Source organism: Xiphophorus couchianus, chromosome 5 (genome assembly GCF_001444195.1).
Source record: "Xiphophorus couchianus chromosome 5, X_couchianus-1.0, whole genome shotgun sequence".
In the NCBI taxonomy this organism is placed as follows: Eukaryota; Metazoa; Chordata; class Actinopteri; order Cyprinodontiformes; family Poeciliidae; genus Xiphophorus; species Xiphophorus couchianus.
In genome coordinates, this window is record NC_040232.1 from 6,705,521 (window position 1) to 6,728,152 (window position 22,632).

A 22,632-nucleotide genomic window follows, 5' to 3' on the forward strand; every position below is an offset into this window, starting at 1 on the left:
CAAAGGCTTCTTAACCTTTATTAGTCTCTCATTCTGGGTCAGTAGGATTTACAATCATTGGAAAGACTTCTACTGGTAGAACCACAGCTTTGAGAGTCTTGTCAAGCAAAATCTATTTCAGAAGAGCTCTGACACAGACAAATACTAGCCATGGAAATTCCCCTTGTCAAACCTGAATCAGAGACCAGGTCGAATGAGTCTTTCCTGGGATAAAGAGGAAAGGAACAGGACTACTGCGACGGGTCTGGAGGGAAAGTGGAGAAGCACAGAATCCACATTGCTTGTAGTCCGGTGTGAAGTTCTCATAGTCGGTGGTGGTTTGCAGCATCATGTCATCTGCTGGTGTTGGTCCACTGTGTTTTCTGAAGTCCACAGTCAATGCAGTATTCTACCAGGAAATTCTAGAGCACTTCATGCTTCCATCTATTGACAAGCTGTGTGGAGATACTGAGTTTATTTTCCAGCAGAATGTGGCACCTGCCCAAACTGCTAAAGGTACCAAAAGCCACTTCAATGATAATGGTGATTCTGTTCTTAATTGGCCAGCAAACTCCCCTGACCTAAAACCCCATAGAAAATCTATGGTCCATTGTCAGGAGTAGGTTGAGACTACAGAACCATCAAGGCAGATGACCTGAAGGTAGTTATCAATATGAGCTTCCATTCCCCCTGCTCAGTGCCACAGACTGATCGCCTCTATGCCATGCCGTGTTGCAGTAATTCATGCAAGAGGAGACCCAACCAAGTATTGATTGCATAGAAATGTCCATGCTTTTCAGAAGCCTGACATTTGTGCTTAAAGCATTTGTTTTTGATTGGTCTAATATTATATTCAAATTTTATGAGACACTGTAGTTGGTGTTTTCTTTACATGTAAGCCATAACCATTAAAAGAGCAAAAAATAAAAGCTTGAAATATTTTCCTTGATGTATAATGAATCTCAATAAGAACACCCATTTAACTTTTAGAGATGACTGGCAAGAAATATAGAATTTTTATGCAATATTCACATTTTTTGAAATGTGCGAGTACTCAATGACAAGATTCATTCTATTTTTGTGTATTGCTCCAGGTCTGGCATATTCTTCTGGCTTACACGCATCGTGCATGCAGACTGGAAGATCCAGACACTACTTCACTTTCACACAGTGAAGAAGTGACTGCGATGGTGGCACAGCAACAGCTGCAGCTGACCTTATGTGATCCTTGAGGTTGTCATGACAGCACATCCCTTGCTCCCACAACAACTGCACAATATTCCATTACTGAGCAACATCACTTATTTATGATTGCTTCAGTTTGCAGACGCCGTGTTTGTGAAAGTGTGTATGTAAGTTTTAGTTTTCTTTGTGGAAGTACAGTACCTGTGTGAGAGTGTCTGGCTCAGATGTGTAGGGCAATGCACCTGCATAGAGAGGCTCACTGAAAGTAGGATGAGCTTCTTGTCTTCATCTACCTCTGTTCTGATACATATTGACAAAAAAGTAAATTGGTCTCATTTTTGTGGGATGCAGAAAGGTGGCCTGTTAGAAACAAGGCTGTTTAGTACCTAAATCCCATAATTCCTGTACTAGTAATTTATGTACTTATACCTTCTTCACACTACTTCATATCTGTCCTGGTACATATATTTTTTTATACTTGATATGAACTCCGGTTAGTCCACACTCCAACAGCTAGACTCCTAACAAAGACAAATTGAAGAGAACACATTTCCCCTGTCCTGGCCTCCCTTCACCTGTTCCTTGTATCTTATAGGATGCAATTTAAAATATCGTTCTTGATGTTCAGGTCACTTCATTCCCCAGCTCCTGAATAATTCTGAACCTACTGCAGTGTTACTGTTCCTCTCTGACTTTGAGATCATCTGACTAGAGGTTGTTAGTGAGATTACGGACTCATTTTAAAACCCCGGAGCTTTTTCCCGCTGCCCCTACACTGCGTGAACTCCACTGATTGTTTTAAGAAGCAGTGAAAACTAGTTTTATACTGACAGGATTTTAACTAGGCTCCTAGATTTGTTTTGAAACATGTTCTTGTTTTTATGTTTGTATCATTATGAAACAGTTTGACATCATGATATCTATGATAGGGTCTTTATAAATAAATTTTACTTACCTTACCTGTCAAGTTTTGGATTTGAAAATTAGGGAAATTTTCTGGCGCCTGCTGCGAGCCACCCCACCTACCACAACCGAGCTCCAGGATCGCTTACATTTCAGACAGGTGTACAAGAAATTTAAAATGATCACTTGTCAACCACTTACAAACTACAATTAAGTGATCAGAATCTGATAGGCCTCCCTCTGTTGACTTGAAACTTGTAGTGACCCTCATTGTAGAATCTGGTCAGGATGACAAATTCTTTGTTTTTGTGTTTGATTCTTCACACTTCAGTGAAAATGGCTCATATCAGCATGTTTTGGTCAACTTGTTTTCTAGTTGTGCTGCTATGGCACCTGTTGAGTGGGCACCCAGTACTTAACATTAGCTAACAATTAGCTTATATTATCCTTATGGGACATAATCTAATATGCATACACAATACTCATACTTATTTTGACCCAACTTATCTTTTACTCTTATTGAAATCCTCACACAAAGTGAAAGCAATATTATTTTTGGCACACAGAACTGACATTTCAATCTGCATTTATAACCTCATCTGCCTCGGTGGTATTTCTAATTGTTCCTTCCCCTTTGGAAGACACTAAATTACAGTTACAAATCTTTCAGAATGCATGACTGTATCTCATTCTGCTCCTCTTAATGAAAGTAAATTCGCTGCCAAATTTTTCAAAAATATTACATGACATCTTTTTTTTGGCAGGAATGCCTTCTCTTTCAGCGCATCCGTCTTTCTTTTGCTGGGTTTGCTCCTGTTGTCAGCACTAACCTTACAACAAGTGGGAGTTCTCATGAGGCGAGTGACAGAGTTCAGTTTGAAGACTCAGAGGAATGTTTTTATTGTTGTATCATAATGCCAGAGATTTACTGGAAAAAGTTGATGCAGACGATTATGGGAAAAATTGGTAAAACACAGTAGTTTCCCAACCAAAACAGGGTATTTGATAGCTATATTTTGGAATTGGAAAGAAAATGGCATTAGCACTGACACCTAGAGGCCCACTATAGAAATGGTGCTACATTGACACTATAATGTTTCCTGATATCATGCTATGCCATGCATATTCTCCCTCTGTTCTGATGAAGATTTACTGACCTCGGCATGTCAAATGCTTAATGTGACAGACATAGCAGCAGACATGATATTTTTTCTGAACAACCAGGCTAATATTTATTTGACCAATTACAACAAAAATGTCTAGATCGCAGATTGCGGTTTCATGTGCAGTTAAACACATACTCTGTGTAACATCCGTGGACCATAACTCAGCAATGCAGCAACACAGTTTTGGGCGATCAAAAATAAACTATAGCAATGAAATTCACTTACCTGTACAGAGTTCTGATATTCACTGATATCACCAAGAAATATTCAGATGTGTCCCTTGATGGACTGGAACTCATGCAGTTGCCAAACTCATGCAGACTCAAGTCTCTCTAGTCACCTCGGAAGGTGGTTTAAAGCAGTGTTTCCCCACCCTGGTCCTCAAGGCTCACTGCCCTGCATATTTAGGTATTTCCTTGCTTCAGTCCAGCTGATTTCAATTGATGACTGATTAACAGGCGTTTGTTGAACTGCAATCAGTTGAATCAGGCACATTAAAGCAGGGAAACCTCTAAAACAGGGGTGAGCAATGCCAGGCCTCAAGAGCCGGTCTCCTGCAACGTTTAGATGTGTCTCTACTTCAACACACCTGAGTCAAATAATGAGGTCATTAGCAGGACTCTGGAGAACTTGACTGCACTTAGGAGGTGATTCAGCTATTGGATTCAAGTGTGTTGGACCAGGGAGATGTTTAAGATTTGCAGGACACCGGCCCTCGAGGACCAGGATTGCCCACCCCTGCTCTAAAACATGTAGGGCAGTGTGCCTTGAGGACCAGCCTTGGGAAACACTGGTTTAAAGAAATTGTTCTTTGATGCCTCCTTAGCACGTTCAAATTTGTGTGTGCATGTTTGGACCAGGCGTGTTCGAGGGCATTGATTGTGTAAAGAACACTGAATGTTTCTTCTCAGAAGGTGAGGTGATCGTTAAGTATGCAAAAATAGAAAGAAGAGACCAAACTTCCTCTGTCCGGATGCAGCATGCTGAAAATTCTTCATCTTCCTAATGAGGTTAGAGTTAGCAGAGGTTAGAGATTTTACAGCTATACATTACAGAGTATACTCGTATATCTTCATGTGACTCATTTGTCTATGTGGAATATTGTATGGTGTGTGTGTGAATATGCCTGTGCATTCTTTGTCCAAGATCCTTTGGGGCATGCTGTGTGTGTTGGCTCTCTGTCACTATCCGAGGCGCCTGTAGTTTGAAGGGAAGAATCTGGTTTCAGCACTTGGACACAGATTAAAATGTGCTCAAAAAGATCCAATGAACAGACGCCGAGAAGGGTTATCTGTGATCATAGCTTGAAGTTAGAATACACATGCATTCACACAAAGACCAGCATACAGCCTTTGGCAAAAAATATTAAATCAATACACTTGGAGAATGTTCAATCATTTGTTTTGCTATTTGGGAAAAACAGAAAATCACAAAAATAACATTCTGCCTTTGTAAAAATGTATCAGAGGAAATGCAATGGCATTGTTCTAATTGAAGACATATTTTCACTGATCAGGTAATAGAAAAAGATTTATGGAATCCTTAAATTAGGCCAAAAAAAGTGGAATCAGAAACCAAAAAAGCAAAAACAGAGTGCTTCATTGAAGATTCTCTGGTTTTCTTGGTTGCTGCAATTATTTGGGGAATGAACTTTCAATTGATAGAATGTGTAAAATATCAAGGTTCAGCCCTGCATTCACTGTGGAGGTATACTTCCAACTGCTGTGCTGCTTGAACAGAAAAATAGACTTCAGATTATCAATAACTGTACATATCTTTACACATTTCATTGCATGGCATCAAGTAAATGTTAGTATCATCTATTTTGCTAGTGCAATTTTTGCAGTTATCCACCATCCGTGACTGCTTGTCTTTAGCCCACTCAAACCTTTTTTTTCTTTTGGTCAGATATTCTTTCTTCTGTGTATCCCGTTTGATTTCTTTTACTCCCCAATGTGGACTCCTATTTCTGCCCATTTGTCTTTCTTTTCTTTTGTTGTGAATTTTCTATTTTTAAGACCGGTTGCTTTAAGTTTTGTGTCCTGATGCTTTGATGTCTTCCTCGCTGCACTGAATGTTTTCCTTTTGCAACCTTTTCTATTTTGATTGGACTTGCTCCAGGTTATGGACTGGGAACAACCAACATCTTCAGCTGTTCTGTATTGATTTACCTTTTTCCCTTCTTGTAATAGACAGTTGTTCTCATTGTGCCCATGTTTCTACTGAATCCGCAAACTGCTGCAGATACTTAACATCAGTAATGTCAGCATTAAGATCTACCAATTTTAACTATTCTTGATATAAAAAAAGTGTGCCATTGCAAAATTGGACTTAGTTTTGTGTCTTTTTGATTAATTATTTTTGCTACAAAACAAAATTAGCAACTGAATGAGCACCAAGACTCATGATTAAATTTGTTTTTGGCCAGGGTTGCACTCTGTGTTGCTGTGTTTCACTTAGCTACTTTCATCAATTTCATGTCACTAATCTTTCAAAGCGCTGATCAGCTTTGATATTAACTGAATTGTTGTGCCCTTATTTGTAAGCTGCTTTTGATGAAAAACTTCAACATAACAAATGTCAATATAATATGCTAGTGTAAACTGAAACACAGCGTCATAGCTGTATTCATACATTTACAAAATCTGTATGTTTCCATCTGTGAGAGATTAGCTCAATCCAGTCATGGCTTCTGTGTTTGATTCATGTGTAAACTGAAACACAGTAAGATCCGAGTAACAAAAATGTATTCTAAGATTGTGTTGTATGTTATTTTGCTAGAGAGTTAACATTATCTGTGCTGTTTTGGGAAACTGCCACACTCATTTGCCTGAATTTGGTGTAATTTACATCTGTGCCCTATTTCAGACCAAAAATATAGCAAAGTTTTTGAAAGTTTCAAAACCATAAAATGTTTCTCATCATCATAAAGTTATTAATCTGCCAAAGGAAATGCTAGTGGAGAGGTGCCATCCTCCACCTCCATAACCTGGATGGTCTTTTTATGACTTTATTATTTTGTGTTTTTATGATGTAAACACTTTTAACTGCCTTTTTGTTGAAATGTGCTGTACAAATAAACTTCATTAATTGATTGATTGATAGTGCACAGCCAGTCAGCAGGCTTAAAGGAGATTGCTTCACATAAGTTGTGCTTGCAACAAGGACACATTAAGTTAGTTAGAAATATTTCTGGTTGCCAAAATCTCAAACAGTATTGGTGTAGAAATGAATGAATCCCCACCAAGCATCGTAAATAGCACTGTTCAAGACTGTAGTTGGAAAATTGGCTTTTAAGTTAACTAAGCTGATTGCAGGCTGACAACCTGAGCAGAAACCAGCTAATGTCTTAGGGCTCCTGTTTTACTATAAAGAGCAAAAATTTTAAATTTGTGCAAATCTGCGTAATGTTATGATTGCAAAAATGCAGGTAAAGTTATCCATATATATTTGTCCAATGGTTTCTGTTTGGATAATTTCTTTGGTTGTTTTTCTAGATCTTTCCATTTTTGTTTATCTCATGTGTTAGTTCACTTTTTCCTTTTTTTATCTTTTGAATTTCTTTCCTCTGATTTGTGTTTGCTGATTGTTAGTTTTTTCATAGTTTTTCCTACGGTTTCCTTGTGTCTCAGCTTTCTCCCACCCTTAGTTTACCAGCTGGTTTACGTCTCTTAATTTCCTTCTCTCTTCTCTCTTCCCCAGCTGCCTCTACGTACCTCTGATTAGTGCCTCTCCTCTCCCTCAGTGTATTTAAGCTCTCCAGTTTACATTGTTCCCCACTGACTCCTCCATTATTGTCTGTGTTGTTCCTGGCCACTGTCCGTTTCCTTCTCCCCTGCTGTGTTGCTGCCTTTGTCCTATAATATTTTCTGTTATCGATCATATCTATACTAGCCTGCTTATTGGTCTAGCCTTCATAAAGCAAAACACAGCAGTTGAAGTTTATGTTGAAATATATTATAATGGTACACCCACATAAGTATTTTTTCAATATGTATAAGCTGTGGCTCTCAAATCCTTATGCAGCCCTGTTAGAATATCTGTTCATTATTGTTAAAAGGGTGATGCCATATTGTATCATTTTTTGTTTAGTTTCCAAACTTTTTCTGGCGTTTTGTTCTTTGTGCATTTGAACTTAGTTCTCTTACGTCTTGTACTTTTTCACTTGGCTTGTAGTTTCATTGTGTCTGGGTGAGCTTCCTTCATGTTAATTATTCAACTTCTCTCAGTCTGCATGTCTGCTCTCTTCCACAGCTGTTCCTTTCCCTGAATTAACTCACTTGCATTCTGTATCCTTCTCCATCCTTCCCTTAATGTATGGACTTGCTGTTTTTTTATTGTTCTTCACTGATTCTTCCCGTCACTCTGTAAACACTGCATGTCCCGTTCTCCTTGTGCCAAGTTTATTATTTTCATTATTAAATCTCCACAATGGTCTGCTTCTGCTCTTGTCTGCATTTTGGTCCAGCTTTTTCATAAGATATGGATAGACGAAAATTATTATCCACTAAGAGTAGCATTACTTCAGTGTAAAGAAGCAGTGATCCAAAAAACCATCTATGAAGTCAGAATAAAATAGGATTTGGTAAAAAGCCACATGTGATTGGTCAACTAATATCATGACAAAACTACAAATTCAGGCAGAATTATTTTCTTTCTTTTCTACTTAGAAGAGAAATACAACCTTTTGTACCCATGTTCATATTCTGACAATATCAAGACCAGAACTATCAATTACTTCACTGAATTTGCAATTAAGTTATTTTGGTTTTTAATCAGAAAGTGTGTTTATGCACCTTTATGTTGTTTTTTGTAGGCTAACCTGTAAATATGTATATCTTGATTTCTACAGTCTGGCCCAAAATCTTAAGAAGGGAGGTAAAAACAACATAGGGTCTTACAAAACTGAACTTTTAAAAGATGTAAAGTCTCTGAGGTGCTGATCTTTTTGAATTGCACCAGAGCTACGATTTCTTTCCTCAGCTAGTCCAGCAAACAGCCTGTAGTAAAGACCTTCTCTGCTATCTCTGTAAAGGAAAGTCCTTTTTGTGTGTTTGGGGTTGTTGTTGGTGGGTTTTCCAGTGGCTGGAGCAGTTGCCTTCAGGCCATGTCTGAATGCACAATGCTGCAGGTGGGGTTGCTGATTTTGATTTTGTTCACTTTGCCAAGCTTGCTCTTCATACATCAGGTTTCCACAACACCATGTGGAAATGAACTTGCTGTCAATACATCAGATTATTTCAATTGTAGTTTTGTGTCTTCCCTACTCCATATTTGTTTTTTTAAAGCACAACCAGAGAAGTCATTAAGGCATTTTTAAAAGGAAATTTGACTTCAAAAAATATAGGTTAGATAAGTTTGTAAAAAATATGCAACCAGATGTAAAATATGGTCAGCTGGAAAAATAGAAATAAACTATATCTTTTTTATTAAATCATCAGAAAGTATATAAAAGTCAGGGACACTGAAAAGCTGAATGTGCCCTAACAATCACAGTTAGAAATGCATTCAGCTCTACACAGATAAAACCCTTTGTGAGCTCTACAACTGTTAGAAGTCCTGCCAGAGATCCTTGTTTCTTCTCCTTCTGTCCAACAGTTCAACCAGGAAGAGATTGCAGGTCCAGATTACCTGCAATCCAGCATGATTGTTGTTTGATCTAGCATGCTGAAACTTTCTTATGTCACCACATACATGTATTATCGTCTCTAAAAATTTATTTTTTGTAAATCTAAGTGTGAAAGGAAAGCAAAATGTAAGGCTTGTGAAGATTATTTATTTCTCATTATAGTTAATGAGAAAAGTATTGGGATGTAACAGCATACATTTTCACAGATACTTTTGCTGAGACATCACTGCCTCATTTTTTTTACTTTAGCTGTTTATGAATTCATTTTAAGTTATACCTATTGATCACCTGACCTCTTGAGGATGACAGACATGTATTAACATAAATCTACATATAAATATATATTGAACTTACTTCCTGTTGGAGTGACTCCCAGCATTTTTACACGTAGCTCTTGTGCATTAGTGTTTATTAGGTGCTACTTTCTGTTCTCTGCTGATCAAGATTGCATCAATATTCAGTAATTTACTGAAGCACTTACAGCTTATGAGCTTTAAGAACATTGTGTTATACACATAAACAAGAAAATAAATAAGCATTTTTGATTCTAGATGAAATAAGAACCCAATACTCTACTTCTAGCCGTGTTCTGATGGTGGATCAACAGGCTAATGCTATGCTGCGAGTGCACTGTCACAGACAGATTGTATTAGTTCAGCAGAAGATTTATTGTAATGGCTGAGGTAAAATCTAACTTTTCTTAGAGAAATATGTTGCATTTATGTGACCACAAGACTGATGCCTGCCAGCTTTATCTCTGCCATTGGCAGACGACGACAGCAGGAAGAAGTTTGTCTTTATAAGGCTAGGTGGAGCTTTCAGCAATGAATACCTTACCTTAAAATTATGGAGAACTTAATGGATACCGTTACCATGTGGTTCTGTAAACACATTGCAGTTATTTAGGAGCAAATTCAGTAGTATTTAAAATATTGATGCTGCATTTTTAGTTAATGTAATACTTACAGGGACAGTTGCATTTAAAAAACACCAATCTTTAATTACTATTTAAAAAATAAAGAAGGTTGTTATTACACCATGAATCATTTGACATGCATGTGTTGGGACATCACTTGGCTCACATTTCTGTTCTACGAGAAGTGAAATGTGAAATGACTGGACACTTGTGGCAAAATGCAACCTCTGCATCAGACCGGGAGCTGCTGTCTGAGTTTTAAAACAACACTGTCTATTTTAAATTTACTTTTCTTTCACTCTTTTCTTCTTTGACATTTTAATTTTTCTAAATTTTTTGAAGATGTAGAAGTATATGTGACAAGGAATCACAATAAAGCCAAATGATGATTATTTAAATATCATTTATGTAATATGTGACAGCTGCTAGAGAAAAAAAAATTATGTGATTAATGGTGGATAAGGAAATAAAAGAAAAATGCAAAACAGGTCAATTCATACTTGAAATATTCTACGCTCGAATCAGTTCCATAGCAAAGAAATTCTTATACTACTTACAGGGTTTGCTATGTGACACTTTTCGCAAAAGGTCCTGCTAAGAGCATCATATAAAAATGTACAACAAAAGCCGTTGGAACTGAAATGTTTTGTGTTCAAAGAAACCAGAGGCCGGGTTGGGTGAGAGAGGGGTATTTCAAAATTTTAGGGAGATTAGTAACATGCTGAAAGCCTTGAACAAGAAGAAACCCTGCTGGGATGTTATCTTTGCTTCCATCCATCTATCCATCCATGAAAACTAAAGAAGTGTTCTGCTATGCTCCACTGGACTAAGGGGCTAAAATTTAGCTGCTGACACCCCCTCGTTCAAGCTGTCATCACACTTCAGGGCCAAATTGTTGTGACAAAAAGATACTGACAAACAAAGTACTCCCCCTGAGGTTTGATAGGTACTGGCTGCTTCTGTGATGGCCTGCAACACTTCAGAAATTAAGAAATTCAGCACACGAAATGAAAAAGTAAAAGAGACTTTGACGGCAAAGAAAAAACATATTTATATAATCTTTATCTGTAATATGTTTCATAGGAAGCTGAAGAATTGCTTTTGTCAAAAAAGTGTTTCTCTTGGCCAGATTAAAGATTACAAATAAACATGAACACACAAAGTGTTTTAATCTTGACAGACCTTCAGTTTCCCAAACACATGGAATTATGGGAAATGGAAAGGTATTTTTAGGAATTCTGGAAAAAGAAAAGACTTAAATGACTTATGAATGTAGAATGAATTCCTCAAGACATACCATTTTTGCAAAGGGTTTTATTTGCATTTTGTCACGTTTCAACACACTTCAGTGTATTATGTATTATTGGGCTGTTATTTGATAGAGCAACACAAAAAAGGGGAAAGTAGAACAAACGTATCTGACAGAACAAAGTGTGGTTCTCTGTTGGAGCTTCAAGAGTTTTCTCTCTCATACCTAGTCATTAGATAAGAAAATGTCAAACTCTTGCATAGATTTTTACATGATTATTTAATATTTCTCTTTTGCTGAATTCTGTGCTGTATGTTCTTCCTCCTGAACTTAGCATAAAATGTTTACATAATTGATCATACAGAAGTAGTAGTCTTATTTTAACATTTTTTAAAACATCTTTTTGATTCTTTGGCAGTAGAGGGAAGCCTGGGTGCTTGTCTTAATATACTTTTTGGAGTTTTTCCAGATGGTTTTGACATAAAGTTTGCAGAGAGAATACCCCTTGGTGCTTAGGTCTGAGCCCCTAAAATATACTTAACTCAGCAACAACTGTCACTACCTGTGACAGGCTGAGAAACTACTTAGCTTGGTTGATTTAGCAGATAAACCTGGGTAAGATGTTCAGAAGAAGACAGTGATAAAGTCTTCTGGATACCTTCTTAAAGAGTAAGACTCATCACACCTGACCCCTTAGACAGAAACCTGGAGTATTAACTCCTAATTGAATGAGCTCTCAGATTACATATTTTATAAAGTGGAAGGCAAATGGTACATGCTTTTACTTTTTACACAGAAATATCTGTATTCAACCCCCATAATTCAAAACGTTTTAGAATTATCTTCCCCATCTATTACAAAATTTGTTAGATTTGTCTCTATCAGTTTTGCCTGAGAAGAGGAGCGCCTGTAAACATCAGTGTTAAAGTCTTTATGTCTGGACTTTGACTGGAACATTCAAACACAATAGAAGATGAAGCTCCACCCACGTCTTGAGTCTTTTGCTGCTCCTAACAGGTTTCCTTCCATAACTGGCCTGTATTTATCTTCATCCATCTTCCCATCAGCTCTGACCAACTTCAAGAGCAAACTTCCCCACATTATGAAGCTGCCGCAGCCATATTTCTCAGTGGAGTTGCTGTGTTCAGGATGATTTGTTTCAGTAGTTTTTTTGCATTCAAGGTGCATTACATGCAAGCAATAAAGTTCAGTTTTTGTCTTAACAAAGGAACACTTTTTGGCAGCAGGAAACTGCAAGCAGGATTATAAAAAACAATGTTGTTGTTCTTGCTTGTCTTCCATAATGGCCATATTTGTGTCGTGTTGTGTTACCATTAGCTTCTTGCCTCATTCTTTGATCAATTTCCTTCTCAGCTTGTCGATCAAGGTGGACAGCCATGTCTGGGTAAATCTGCAGTTGTGCATTGTTTTTTCCATTTTCATATGATGGATTAGCCAGAGCTCTATGGGATGTTCAAAGCTTGAGACAATGTTACAAAATCTAACCTAGCCTTCAACCTCTCTAAAACTTTCTCCTTGAAATGTTTTCTATGTTCACTGTCCTTCTCTGAGCAGCTATATGTGTACTGAGATTATATTACACCTACATAGACTGTGTTTATCATTAATAATTAGGCCACTTACATTTTTTTTTTCATTTAGTAAACATCCACAACCTTGTAAAGACATCCCTAAGAAAACTTGAAACTATTATTTGTCCTCAAGGGTCTTCAACAAAGTATTAAGCAATGAATGTTTATACTTACTTTCATCTTCAAACCACATTTTTTATGTTTGCAAATATCTCTGAAAGCATGTTTTCCTTTTGTCATCATAAACTAGACGGCAGCTGAAAACTAGGCTTGAACTGATCTTAGAATAAGTAACATAACAGAATATGGGGAAAATGAAGAATATGGTGCTGCTATTAAAACAAAATGTTTATTTACCTCTAGCTACCTTTTGTAGATGGATTCGCTGAGAAACAAAATTGTGAGTCCTGAAAGACCACAATGTTTTTTTTAAATCTAAAGTATGAACGAGTTACCACTGAAGGCTTTATTGCTAGCATACCAAACTTTGATCAAGTCAATTGAACAGAAATTAGGCTAAACATGTCTACAATAAAACAGTTTTAAGTGGTGCCAGCTCAGAAAATTATATAATTATTCCTGTTTTTACTGCCCTGTCCAATTTTTTGTGATTCTTATTTTGAATTGAGAAACCTCCACACAATTCATGCTGTGGAGGTTTGAAAAGAGTCAGTGAAAAGAGTCACATTGGAAGGGATTTTGCAATGCTTCCTACTTCCTTACAGGTTTTATAGTTTTGAGAACATCTCTGTTGATCAGTGTGGCCAACCTTTTGGTTGTTTTGAACTGAAAAATGTGTTTTTGTTTTAATAAGCTAAATACAGCCTTCAGAAACTTCAATCAGTGCTTTTAAAGAACCTCAATTAAGTGTTGAATGATTCAGTTCGTTCTACTCTGAATAGCTGCTTCCCATAGTCCAAAATCATAACTGTTAGGTTAATTAGGTACTTCAAATTGCCATTCAGTATGAGTGTGTGGATATACGTTTTTTTGTCCCTGTTGTTCTGAGATGGACCTACGTACCGGTCCATGGTGTACCTTGAGCTTAATGACTGCTGGACATAGGAACCAGACCCTGCTGGAATAAGCAGCTTCAGAAAATAAATGGATTGCTGGGTTTTTCATTGCTAAGAGAACTGAGTAATGTTACTGTCAACCAGGCTAACCTGCAACCCAGACTTTCCTGTCTTATTTCAGAATACAAGTTTAAAACATAAATACAGAACATAAAGCTTAAACCACACATCTACATAATAGTAAAAGCTTATTCTACCACATGACATCAGATGTTTAACAGCTACTGGATAGTATGTTGACTCTTTTAGAAATTATAAAATAGAAATTTCCTTTATTGTCCCACAGAAGGGAAATTCAGTATATCATGGAGTTTTAGTATAGTGCAAGATCTAGTTCTCCCCCTAACAGAATAACTGTATTATACTGTATAATAAGACAAGGAAGTCTTATAAACAATTCATGAAGATGTTTACATCATACATGTATATTCTGAATTTTAATCTAAAATTGTGTTTCCTTTGGTTATTTTTTTCAGATTTGGAAAGAAGATAATGATAAAAACTGGAAAGGAATCGGCGCCATTCAGCGGCTAGACCACTCAAAAAGTTGGTGGGTTTTACTGACATTCAATCACTGTCTCTCCATCTGGGACTCATAGGATCATTGTCTATTTGTTTTCAACGTACTTTGCTTTCTGTCCCGTTCGCATTTTTCGAAAATGTTCTTTCTCCGCGTCTTTGTAAATGTCCCGGTGGATAAAGGGAAGATTAGTGCCAGTTTGCCTTGATTAGACTATTCTTGTTGGAGTTGAGGAGGGGGGGGGAAAGCAGCCACTCAGTGATTTGAACACGTGCAGGGAACAAGTGATTGTGATCAATAAAAAGTAAGGGGGGTGGGTTAGAGAAAAATGAGCCAGTGCTGTAAGGGAATGAATTGCCAATTTCTGTTCTTGTCAAGTGTTTTTGGAAGGCAGCTCTTGAGAGAAAGCTGTTTCTGGTGAAGGACTGTGGCACCAGTGTGGGTGTGCGTGCATGTTAGAGGAAATAAGGGTTGCTCAGCAGTCAGTTGAGCATAATTGAAGCATCTGACAATTTTGCATCTATGTATTGTTGTAAATGTTGGACTAAACTGAATGTGTTTTTTCTAGTCATTGTTTTTGCAAAAAAAAGAAAAATCATTGGACGCAAAGGTAACAAATGTTTCATGAACAAATTTTTTGCTGAAAAAAATCAGCAAAAAATGGGTGCAACCTGATGAAAGGACTTAGATGAATGGCTTTAAATCAGCTTTTATGAACATTTATGAACTAATATTCACTGTAGACACAGAGAAACATGCATGTAGTTTCTGAACCTGGTAATCAGTTAACCCCAAAGTAAGGACTTTTTTAGTTAAGGCCAAGTAACAGTCTACTATATTCTCACCAATTCAGATATTTTTCTAATGAGAGCATCCTATCTTTGTACTTTATTCATTATTGTTTTTACTTTCAATGTGTTATTCAACCAGCTTTATAAATGTAGAGACTGTCAGATTGGAAGGAGAGCTTATTTGAACACTAATTTGCTAATAATGATTAAAATAATGTAAATCTAACAATGAAAACATTAATGTGAATGCAGTTGGGATGAGAGCAAACCTAAAGTGGAGTGAGAAGGTAGAGACGTAGACTATGAACTGTCTGCATCAGGGGTCTCAATCTCCAGTCCTCGAGGGCCGCTGTCCTGCAACTTTTAGATGTGCCTCTGCTGCACCACACCTGAATAGAATAATTAGGTCATTAGCAAGGCTCTGGAGAACTGATCTACACAAGGAGGAGGTAATTAAGCCATTTCATTCCAGTGTTTTGTACCTGTCGCACATCTAAAAACTGCAGGACAGCGACTGGAGGACTGGAGTTTGAGACCCCTGGTCTACATACTCTGAATCATTAGTTAGCGCGGTCGGTTTTCATGCTGCCATAGAGCTACCGCTGGAATCTACATGCATAAAATCCAGCACAACTACCTTCACTTATTGATCTGGAAATGATTAGATGTTTAGCATTGTTATTTTAATTTAACTGAGTTATGAGTCGCTAGCACGGAGCTATCAGTACGTATCGTTATGACAAAAACTGGGATGTTTACTACCGGTAACCTTCGTGGTGTTGACTAACGATGTAGTTCCCGTCCATCAGTTTCATTCAACTGGACATGAGGTGGTCTGCAGTCCATGATCCATTTCTTGCGTTATTCCAGACTCCTTTTTGATTTTGAAAATGTAATAAATTGTTTATTACTGTATGTTCTGGGTGACGGCTGTTGGGATTGCATATTACCCACTGACAACTTGGACAGTGATTATCTATTATTTTCCTCTTAATCTCTCCGACTGCAGCGTGTTTTCTGTGATAGATACTGTCAATATTGTCAGAGTACTGTACTTGGAACGCTGATTGGTCAGTTGCTGACAAGTGCCCTGGAATGATTGGGGGAGGATTGCTCTACGTCAGCATGGGGACGGAGCTGGCGTCAAGTCAATTGTAAAGTGGAAGAAAAAGGGTTAAATCCTTTTAAAAAAACAAAACAAAAACATTTGTAAAGTAAGATTGTGCTCTGACATGCTGTTGGAAGTCTTGTATCTAGGTCATTTTGACTCTGTGACCTGCTGGATACGTTGTCTGGTACATTGCGCAAGAAAATAAATTAATAAAGCAGGATCAAATGAGACAGTGGGATGCATGTACTGTCTGAGTTGATAACAATGAACTGTGCTGTATAAAAGCTTCCTCGCGACTCAGTAACTTTGGTTAATGTCTTTGTCAGCCAAACTCCATGCAGCCAGGCTGCCGTCTCCAAATTCCTTTTTCTTTTTCCTTCCCCTTTTGTTATGTACTGAAAATCAACTAATGCTGTAAATTTTATGTCACATCACTGAAGTTTCTGCCAAAACATGTGGTATTAGTTTACATAGAACTCTTCTTCTTGCTCTTAAATTAAATCTAATGCAGCCAACTCCCTTCTAAGGTCAGTAAATAGAGTCCACCTGTATGTTATTTAGTATAAATCCAGCTAATCTGCAAAAACCTCTAAGGTTTGTTAGAAAACATTAGTGAATATAGATAGATATTTACCATGCAGAGCACTTTGTGCAGTTGGATCTGTTGGAAATGTGCTATATGAATAGAGTTGACATTGACAGAAGATAAAGGAATACAGGAGACAGGTCAGGGAAAAAGTTGAGGAAAAGTATATAGAAAAGTTGAGTTCGAAAACAATATTTCATGCTTTCACATCTCACTGAGCTCCGTTTTATCCATCATCTGAAAGAGTATGACACTACTACAAACCTGTCAAGACATTTCTGCCCAACCAAACTGGCAAACTGAGGCAGTAGAAGCAACCAAAAGGCCCATGGTTTTTGACACTTTGGAAGACCAGAAACGATCAAACGATCACGAGCATTTTCCAGAGAGGATGAATTTTAAAAAGCCATTTTCCAAAAATGATCTACACAAAATCTCACTGCTGTTTAACACATAACAATGGGACGCCATTTCAGTTGGTAAAATGGTGTGCAAAGTTTATGGAAGCACACCCCAAAAGATGTGCAGTTGGAATAGCTGCAAAAAGCAGTTCTACAAAATTGCAAATAAGTGGGGCTAAGTAAAAATGCCCACCACACTTTTCAGGTTTTCATTTAAGAAAGTGAACAGGATGAATCCATTTTGTTTTGCTTCAGTAGTGCATAATTGCTTGACTAATTAGGATCTCACCTGGGCTTTTTTTTTTTTTTTAATTCAAGATTAAAAAGAAATCTAGAATTTCCAAGCTTTTAAAATGCTTAGAACAGGGGTGTCCAAACTTTTTGCAAAGAGGGCCAGATTTGATAAAGTGAAGATGCCCGGGGGCCAATAGTTTGTTCGGACATTTTTTAACTACAAAAGTTTCATGCAAATACACACCGTTATAAAACAATTTTCATTGTCACAATTATCTTTATTTTTCAAATGACAAAATAACCAAATATAAGCCACTCAGGCAGATGAGAATAACTCTAAAAACACAAATTCTGCCTTTCATTCATATCTGGAGAGTCAGATAACATTGAACAAACTGTATGAAATACCTTAAATTTACATGAGTTTAAAAATATCTTTGCCTCAAGAACATTTTAAACAGGAGTTATAAGTAATGCAAAGTTGTCTGTTATTATTAAATCTTAAAACAAGTGAATTTTGCTCTTGTCATTTACAATATCTTTCAGAAAGTAATAGTTTGTCACATCTACAGGTTCATAACATCAACAGTAATAACCAAATCTTACTCAAGAGTTTAATAAAATTAAGTGCCATAAATGTTCGATTCGCTCTTCACTGCTGATAGTGACAGACGTTACCGTTCAAAATACTCAATTTCATGTCCTCAACTCTCAGTGCCACACTGTTACTGCCAGGCAAACATTCGCAAATTCTTGCTTCTTCTCAGGGCAAAATGTTCTCCACCATTTTCATAACACAGTCTTTGATAAATGTATCTTCAGTAAAAGGTTTGCCATGTTTAGCTATTAACATTAACATCGTAGCTTGCTTTGGTGGTATTTTCTTTTGACCCACAGGCCCGCGTGAAGAATCGCTGTTGTGATGCCAGTGCAGCTTGGAGCTGCTTCAGTTTTTCAGCACGGTGACTCCCTGTTAGCTTGTTGTATGTGTTAGCATGTTTAGTCTGGTAGTGTCTCTTTACGTTGAAATCCTTAAACAAGGCAACCGTCTCATTACAAATTAGACAAGCACAATTGCCTTGATTTTCAGTGAAGAAGTATTATAATTCCCATCTCTCTTGAAAGCGGCGGCCTTCACTGTAAACTCGTTTTCTTTGCAGTGGCCATGGCAGAAATGAGTGGAGAGGGGTTCGCTGCATGGAGGCAGAGACTGATAGTATTAAAGTGGTGCTGCCACCATTTGGTGAAAGGAGGAATTACAGTTTCAAGTTTTATGATTTATTTATTCTGTTTCACGGTGCAGGCGGGCCATAAATAATACATTATAAGACCGAAGCTGCGGGCCGTGTGAAATCTGACCGCGGGCCGTGATTGGCCCTCGGGCCGGACTTTGGACATGCCTGGCTTAGAATAACAAGATCAGTGGAAGGAGAAAACGCTGCCCTACAAAGAAAGCACCTCTCTTTGAGAAAGGATTCTGTCTTGCTTCTAAGTCTAAAATATTTCAGTGACTATTGTATGGAACCAAGGAAAGAGGTCACATTTGCTCTGATTTTTTCCAACCATCAATGAAACAGTCCTGTATTCCAGGTGCAAGTGTGCCTGCAGAGGTAGTTCTTCCCCTTCACAAACCAGAAAATATCATTCATCTTACAAAAATGTCTCAGTTGCTGGGCACTGACTGAGCTCGGGGCTCATTCTATTTGCATAGAACATCTACCTGTTCACAACAAACTGAATTTATTAGATTTATGTTTTATTATTGATAATTAAACAGAATTAAATCTTTGACTACACCGAAATGAGAAGTCTAGACTTAAAAAAAAACGTGCTAAGAGAATCTTCAATCTATTTGCTTTTTCCTGGGGATCTTTAGTAAATTTGTATAAATAAATTTCAGGATAATGGCATAATAAAGCTTTTGTGTGCATCATAAGGTGTAATATGGAGGCTAACTGTAAAGTTCATAAGAACTAAAGGAGTGGTTAGCAGAAGGATATAAGCTTCTATTCATGCTTATGACAGGAAGTGGTCAAATGTATAAGCTACCATTTTTTTTAACTCTGCAATTTTTGTGGTGTTTGTTGCTGCTTCTTGACCAAGATTCTCTTGAAAAAGAGGCTTTTATTCTCATTGGGTTTTCATTCTGGTAAAATAAAGGTGAAATTAAAAAAGGAAAATGAACAAAGTTGACTTTGAAAATTTTATGTCAAATGTTTTTTCTGGTGAACTGACTATTTTCACAGGTACCTAATTTTTTTAGATCAGCTTAGCTGTCTCATTTTAACAAATCTGGACTATTGAGGACACCTGAATATAAACAGTGCCCACTGTGCCTGTGACACAGCTGCTTAAAAAAATACAGAAGCTCCCCAGGAAAAGTCATTGATCACTATCTGCATCTTTTTCTTGTGCACTCAAACTACTAAAGTCATCTTTCTCAGTGTTGCTGTTCTCTTCATCATCTAGCAGTTCAGCGGTTTTAAACCCGTTGTAAAAAATCAAATACTAGCTGCATCACAGCATTCAAATAGTGTAAAAAGTAGAGGCTCCTAGTCCAGCAGAAATTATGGTAAACTATAATAAACATTCACATATAACCTTTTAAAATGTTAAAGAATAATGAAAACTAGCATGTAGCAAATTCTAACGCAATTCCAATTAACAGAACCAAACATTGTGCTTAATTTCTAAACTGCTTGGGAGTTTCATCCTCAAACTTCTAAATCAGAGTCAGATGTGTGTGTGGCCTCTAAATTACTTTGGTTTGGTTCTGGCCTGCTCATTAAGCTTTTACCTCTCCGGCCTCTGGGACTCACAGCAACACCACGCCATATTAATTAGAGAACTGCAGAGCTAATAGTTGTTGTGGGATCTCAGCTTTATATGTATGTAAAATTGTAGCTCAGCATGTTAGAACTGATGGAATGTCTCTTTTATTTAAGGATTTAAAAAAAAATTTTTTTACCCAGTATCATTCACGGGAGAAGTTCTCCTGTTCTTTGTCCTTTGAAGAGAGGGATCTAATTTAATGTTGAATACAGCAAGAGGACACAGTTCCTCTACAGCATACTTTTCATATTTTTCCTGCTAGAGTTCCTAGCATGCTGTGCTTTTTGATTGTTGTTTAGTTCTGTAACGCAGAAACATACTCTAATTTCCCTCTAGCATTTTATTGGCAATCTAAATGAGGTACTGAAAGATCACAGTGTGCAATCAGCATAGTAATAGATACATTTCATATTCAGGGATTGCATAGAAAAACTCTTAGCTGTGACCTGTGCACATTAACATGTGCATAGATGATGCATTCACTCCCTTAGCCATGCCATCAGCTACCATCTTCCAACGTTTGGTGAAATATATACATTTGGTGTGCTGTTGTGAAGCTCCATATGCTGAAAAATAAGCTTTCATCTATCTAATGGCATTCAACTCATTTTACTGAATGTGATGGTCACAGACAGAGTCCACAAGAATTAAACTCCCACGTCTTAAAGAAAGTAAGTTAAAACGTTTTTGGGATTTTTTGGATGAAATCTATCTATCGTTTAGATAGATAGATAGATAGATAGATAGATAGATAGATAGATAGATGTGCTACTAAACAGCTACAGTGCACTTTCTGCCTCAATCTCTGGGGATTTTCTCTCAGTTGGAAAATGGTTCACTTCAGCCTGGAAAGCATGTTCTTCATGCTAATAATAGAGCATACGCACATGCATACTGTGTCCTTCTGCTGTACAGAAAAGTAATGGGGGATTTCAAACCAGCAATTGTTTGAATTCATTTAGGTCTATTTTTGTGCCTGAAGCACAAGAATTTATTCTAAACCTACCTAACCCTAATTTGTCTTGCATTGTTTTTCGCTATTTGTCTGTTTTGCAGTTTTTCTGGTCAACATAAGTGATTTTTAAATCATTTGTTTTCTCTGATCAAGATAAGATGGACATTGTTATATTTCAGCATTTTCAAGCAGGATACCATCAAACCTCAAAGGCTGTTTTATAATAAAACACCGTGGTAATGATTCATGCTTATGAATTTGGTACAGTTAGTAGTTTAATCAGGTTTTTTTAGAGGAAAAAAACACAACATTAGTTCCTAAGAAATGCAGCAAAAGAACTTGCAGTAAGTGACTGTTCTCTCTCCCTTAATCATACATCCCAGAAGATTTGCTATTGACTCACCTTTTAATTACAGCAAGCAACAAAATGGAGCTGGAAGATGTTAAACAAAAGCTACAAACAAGAGAAGCTACACTGCTTACTCAAATAACGATCTAAAAACAAAAGTAGGAAACTCTTACTTAAAATAATATGTTTGGTTTACTTCAGTTTTAGGCCAAAAATTTAAATTAATTAGTTATGTCGGATCGGGTTCAGTCAGAGTTTCCACGGCTGGGTAAGGTTGGGTTTTTAGGCCCAAACTAAACTCTAACTAATACACAGCTCTGCTGCCATTTCTAAGACAAGCACTAATCGATGAAATAGTGACATTTGTCAGTGATTATCCTTTATTTTTATTTCATTACTTATATTATTTCATATTTGTACATACTTTTAAAATATACCCTTTAAGAACCCTCTGTGCTTGGTGTTTTTATCCTTACATGCTCCACCATGATGCTCCGTCAGGATTCTGAATCCACTGATGATTTGTTCCAAGTGGGATAAGTCCGCTGGTTTAAAGCTCTGCTGTACATCAGAGGAGGGTGTTGGCATGCAGAAAATGGAGGAACTCTGCAGCGCTGTGCCGACGCATTTCTTTCAGAGCATGCAGGAATAAGTGCAGGAGCTGGGTGTGTTCAGCTCTGCTTTAACATTTCACTGAATTCAAGTGATGTTCGTGTTAAAGCTCACAGCGCTGGAGCAAAAAGGCTCTATTCTGAACTATTTTCGGTTTTTTGTTTCTGTTGTTCCACATCCTTTGTCTCCTGTTGTCTACTATCCAATCTCCTGTTTCTCGGTGATTATCCTTGCGGTAATACTGTAATTATTGTTCATTGTGCTTGTTGTACTCCAGTTACTGCTGCAGATGATGGTAATACTGTGTAGCATCTGTCTCTTCCTTTCGAACATGCCGTATTCTGTGGTCCTCTCACAATAATCCCATTCATGAATCAGGTGTTTATGTCAGTGATATGGATATAACTGCAGGAATCAGATGTTGTCTGACCTGATAGTTGAAAATAAAACTGAAACAGGGCTGAGTCATTGTCACTTTTAGAGATAAATCATCCTTTTCTTTCTGTTTTTACACAATTATCACAATATCTTTTATCCCTGTACAAC

The 22,632-nt window shown here is 37.3% G+C and overlaps 1 protein-coding gene across 10 annotated transcripts in view; it reads left to right on the forward strand.

Annotated features, from left to right (window-relative positions):
- Positions 1–22,632, forward strand: part of tenm3 (teneurin transmembrane protein 3) — a 287,657-nt gene that overhangs the window by 27,012 nt on the left and 238,013 nt on the right. For 9 of the 10 annotated variants that reach the window (XM_028017268.1, XM_028017271.1, XM_028017270.1 and 6 more), the window contains exon 2: positions 14,172–14,245. The gene's annotated coding sequence lies outside the window, so the exon portion shown is untranslated. The remainder of the gene's footprint in view (positions 1–14,171; positions 14,246–22,632) is intronic. The other variant, XM_028017269.1, reaches the window with a different exon arrangement.